Raw genomic sequence first — 5,395 nt, 5'->3', positions numbered from 1 at the left:
GGCACACATCTCACCCTCCCTCCAGGACACAGGAAATTTAGGAGAGTTGAGTCTTTCCTTGGGAGGTCCTGCTGGGCTGCAGGCTGCCCGCCAGTAGGGCAAAGCTCTCCCGGGGCATCTCTATGTCATGCAGGAGCCCCATGGAGAAGACACCTCGGTGCTAAGGCCATTGAAATGCTGCTGGGTGGCTGTATGTGGGCAGCTGTGAGGAGCCCTCTGTGTCCGTGGTTGGGAGGGGAGAGCTGAGATCCTCCTCAGGTACGATGGGGTGAGGGCTTTGGAGATGTGCACTCAGAACGTGGATTCCTCTGCTCCCAGCAGTGTCCCCTTTTCTTTTGGGGGGAACACGCGAGTGCCAGAGTCCTCCAGCTGAAAGAGCTGCCAGCACAGGGCAGCTGAGATCAGGGCTGATGGACAGAGCGGCTGTCCTCACTCTGCACTGAGGGACAGTCCCTTTGCTTCTCAGGACCCACACGATTTCACTTGCAGTGCAGCAGAAATGCCCAGGATCTCTGCGTTAGAAACACTGCTCAGCTGTGGTGGGGCAACCAGACCAGAAGGCACAAACCAAAATCCCCACAGCTCTGCTCTGCAGGCAGGTGAATTGGCAGCGGCCAAGAGAAGCTCTTTGGTATCACGAGTGGATTTAATCTCAGATCACCCCGTGTTCCTTTTTACCTGTTGCTGTGGGGCAGGACTGACTCCTCCAGAGCCCAGAGCAGAGCCTCCAGCTCCCTGGGTCACCCTCAGCCAGCACCAACCAGAGCTCGTGCAAGGGACCTGCCAAAGGTCTTCCTGAACGGAGAGAGACACTTTGCGGGGGTCCTATGAGAAATGGCTTTGCTTTTGCTCAGAGAAGTCTCTCCTAACTTGTCACTGTCTTTTCCCTCTTGGACAGTCCCCCATGCCCAGAGGCAGCAGATGTCCAACACCAGCTCCATCACCCACTTCCTCCTCCTGGCCTTCGCAGACACACGGGAGCTGCAGCTCTTGCACTTCTGGCTCTTCCTGGGCATCTACCTGGCTGCCCTGCTGGGCAACGGCCTCATCATCACCGCCATAGCCTGTGACCACCGCCTCCACACCCCCATGTACTTCTTCCTCCTCAACCTCTCCATCCTCGACCTGGGCTGCATCTCCACCACTGTCCCCAAATCCATGGCCAATTCCCTCTGGGACACCAGGGCCATCTCCTACTCAGGATGTGCTGCCCAGGTCTTTATGTTTGCCTTCTTGTTAGTGGCAGAGTATTATACTCTCACCATCATGGCCTATGACCGTTATGTTGCCATCTGCAAACCCCTGCACTACGGGACCCTGATGGGCAGCAGAGCTTGTGTCCACATGGCAGCAGCTGTCTGGAGCAGTGGTTTTCTCACTGCTCTGCTGCACACTGCCAATACATTTTCACTTCCCCTCTGCAAGGGCAATGCTGTGGACCAGTTCTTCTGTGAAATCCCCCCACTTCTCAAGCTCTCCTGCTCACACACCTATCTCAGGGAAGTTGGGTTTCTTGTGGTTACCCTTTCATTAGGATTTGGGTTTTTTATTTTCATTGTGCTGTCCTACGTGCAGATCTTCAGGGCTGTGCTGAGGATCCCCTCTGAGCAGGGATGACACAAAGCCTTTTCCACGTGCATCCCTCACCTGGCTGTGGTGTCCCTGTTTGTCAGCACTATCATATTTGCCTATCTGAAACCCCCCTCCATCTCCTCCCCATCCTTGGATCTGGTGGTGACAGTTCTGTACGCATTGGTACCGCCAGTACTGAACCCCCTCATCTACAGCATGAGGAACAAGGAACTCAAGGATGCCCTGAAGAACCTGATTCGAGAAGTAGTATTTCAGCAGAAATAAGCTGCCCATCTCTCTTCACAAGGTTTCTCCAAGTGATCTCAGGCAACTTGTGTCCTTTGGGCATTGTACTGGTTATAATCGTGTTTGCTCAGAAATGTTTGCTTTCACCCTCCTTCTCAAGAGGCTGAAGCCAGTCTGTCTGGCCCAAAGGCCTTCTCTCCATGAGTCTATCACGGCGCTAATGCTGGCCTCCTTTGTGGCATGTCTGTAAATAAAGGGGATTGCCTGCGTGCAGCGTGTGCACCTTGGGCTCTTCTTTCCACAGTGGAGTGCAGAATACGCTCAGGGAATTGCAGGCTAAAAGGCCCTGCTGTTGGGCTTGGGTGCTGCATTGGCTTAGGGGGACAAGGGCATGGCTTGATGTGTAAGGGAATGAGGGCTGGAGTGAGCCTTCACTTTACTGGTGCCCAATGCCATGGAGATCCTGGACGGTCAAAAGGCATCTGCTTGAGGCTCTCTCACATATGGCAGGGCTGGTCAAAGATGCCCGACCTTCTGACAGGGGATCTGAACCCACCAGGAGAGCACAGGGCATCTCTGGGTCACTGGGTGCCTCGGGGTGGAAAGTGAATGGATGTTTCCAAAACCTCCCCAAAAGTGGAGTCACCCAAAGGAAAAGGGCTAACCTGAAGGATGCACAGCCCAATGGGGCTCTGCAATGCCAGAGAGGCAGCGGAGACACAGCAGGCACGAGGAAGGCAGCCTGAAGAGTGCTTCACATCATCTTCAGTGAGGAGCCATGGGCTGGATGCAGTGACACACCTGAACACATCCTGAAAGAGCTGAAAGGGCCTGTGATTTCTCGGAGTATCACAGCCCAGAGCCATGGGAGAAACCTTTCAGGGCAGTGATGCCAGTCTGGCCACATCTGCTTCACTCCCGCACCAGCATGGCCAGGATGGAGTCAGCCCATGGTGCCAGGGCAGCTCTGCAGAGCAGCAGCACCAGCTCTGGGCCCTGTGGGCACCTCAGGGGAGGGAGCCAGCAACAACTGGCCAGGCCAGCACGGACACACTCCCCTGGGGAAAGGCTCTCTGTGGAGCAGGGGTTTCCCTGGAGAAGAGTAGAGCACCACGCGTGGGTCAGAAAGAAGGCCAGAAGCAGGAGAAAGAGGTTTTTCTGTTCACCAGCTTGGGGCAGCTCTTGTGCCACTGGACCTGGGTGGTGGGGGTGGCACAGGCTGTCTGGGGGCTCTTCTGGAAAGGACACAACAGCACCCCAAGAGTGACGGAACCAATTCCTTGGGCCATTGCTGTCCTCGAGCCCTGGGAGTGATGGGGAGGATGAGAGCCCCTCCCCACCCCCAGGAGCTTCTGGGTCCTTCCGAGAGGCTGGGGCTGTGGTGGGAGTGCCCAGAGCTCTGCAGCACCCTGCAGCAGGCACTGCTGTGGGGCAAGACCAGGCTGAGACTCACATGGAGCCTGCTGCCAACCAGCACCCCCAGACCCCTTTCTGCAGGGCTGCTCTCCAGCCACTCCCCTCCCACTCTGTACTTGTGTCCGGAGCGTTACTTTACATTTTTACATTTTAAAATAGAAATAATAATAATAATAATAACAATAATAATAGTAATAGTAATAGTAATAGTAATAGTAATAGTAATAATAATAAATTGTAAGGAAAAGAAAAAGAACAGAGAGAGAGAAAAGTAAAACTCAAGAAAGACAAATGATGCAAATGAGAACACTTGCTCACCACCAACGGACCGATGCCCAGGCAGTGGCCCCCCCGCCAACCTCCCCCCCAGATTTATATGTTGAGCTTGACGTCATATGTTATGGAATATAACTTTGATCGGTTGGGGTCAGCTGTGTCTCTTCCCACCTTCTTGTGCACCCCCAGCCCACTCGCTGGTGAGGTAGCCTGAGAAACAGAAAACAGCCCTGTGTTATCCACATTGTTTCCAGTACCAATCCAAAACACAGCCCCATACCAGCTACTCTGAAGAAAATTAACTCTATCCCAGACAAAACCAGCACAGCAATTTATATTATGGTCTTCTCCATGGTTTTTCCAGGTACTGAGGTCAGACCAAGAGGTCTGTCTTTTCCTGGGTCTTCCCTCTCGCCCTACCTGCGTACGTTGGAATTATGTTGGCTAGCTGCCAGTCAGTGGGGACCTCCCCGGGGTCCCCAGACCTTTGGTAGGTGATCGAGAGGGGTCCTGCCGTGACATCCCCTAGCTCCTCCAGTACTCTGGGATGAATCCCAAAAGGCCCCATGGCCTTGTGAACATGCAGCTGATACAACTGGTCCCTTTCAATTTCAAGGTCTACAAAGGGACTGTGCTGCTTTTGGCTGGGATAAAGTCAATTTTCTTTACAGTAAATGGGATGGGGCTGTGTTTTGGATTTGTGCTGGAAACAGTGTGGGTAACACAGAGCTGTTTTTGTTCATGCTCAGCATATAAAGCTGGGGGAAGAAGAAGGAAGGCAGGGACGTTCAGAGTGATGGCATTTGTCTTCCCAAGGAACTGTTACACGTGATGGAGCCTTGCTTCCCTGGGGATGGCTGAACGCTCGCCTGCCGATGGGAACTGGTGAATGAATGCCTTGTTTTGCTTTGCTTGTGCACGGCTTTTGCTTTACCTGTTAAACTGCCTTTATCTCAACCCACGAGTTTTCTCACTTTTACACTTCTGATTCTCTCCCCCATCCCACTGGGGGGGAGTGCACAAGTGGCTGTGTGGGGCTGAGTTGCTGGCTGGGGTTAAACCACGACATGGACACAGTCACTGTTCCTGCAGTCGTGGTCCTCCAACTGAGAAGACCGGGCAGCCCAAGGTCTATCAGTATTATTAAAGACCAAGGCAAGAGGACACTAGGAAATGGAATGAAGCTGCATCAGGGGAAGTTCAGGCTGGACACGTGGAAAAGGTTCTTCTTCTTCTTCTTCTTCAAAGGTTCTTCTTCTTCTTCTTCTTCAAGTGGTCGGTCACTGGAACAGGTTCTCCAGGGTAGTGGTCACAACACCAAGCCTGTCAGAGTTCAAGGAGCATCTCGACGACACTCCTCTTCGCCATATGGTTTAATTTAGGTAGTCCTGCGAGGAGCAGGGAGTTGGGCTCAATGATCCTTATCCAACACGAGTCCCTTCCAACCGACATGTTATATGGTTCTAAGAAAAAGCATGGAATGCCTCCACTTGCTCTTCATCCCTATTAGTCGTCAGGTGATCATCTTCAACAAGTATGGATCCAATATTTTTCTTTTGACCTCCTCCTCTTGCCATTCCCGTATTTGAAAAAGCCCTTCTTTTTCTCCCTGTCATTCAGACTAGATAGAAGGAAGAACTTCTTTTACGATGAGGGTGGTGAAACACTGGCACAGGTTGCCCAGAGAGAAAGTAATTGCCCCATCCGTGGAAACATTCAAGGTCAGATTGGATGACGCTCTGAGCAAACTGCTCTAGTTGAAGATGCCCTGCTCATTGCACAGGGGTTGGACTAGATGACCTTTAAAGTTCCCTTCCAACCCGAACTATTCTATGATTCTATGATTCTATGCACAGAGCTATAGCAGGAGGGTGACGATATTCTA

At 52.4% G+C, this 5,395-nt stretch overlaps 1 pseudogene; it reads left to right on the top strand.

Annotated features, from left to right (window-relative positions):
- The first annotated feature begins 921 nt into the window (after window positions 1–921).
- On the top strand, window positions 922–1,857 carry LOC142076465 (olfactory receptor 14C36-like; annotated as a pseudogene).
- Window positions 1,858–5,395: the final 3,538 nt, after the last annotated feature.

The sequence above is a fragment of the Calonectris borealis genome, unplaced genomic scaffold (genome assembly GCF_964195595.1).
Source record: "Calonectris borealis unplaced genomic scaffold, bCalBor7.hap1.2 HAP1_SCAFFOLD_50, whole genome shotgun sequence".
Classification (NCBI taxonomy): Eukaryota; Metazoa; Chordata; class Aves; order Procellariiformes; family Procellariidae; genus Calonectris; species Calonectris borealis.
The sequence above is the reverse complement of the archived record's forward strand: the minus strand, read 5'-3'. Positions and strand labels throughout refer to the sequence as shown.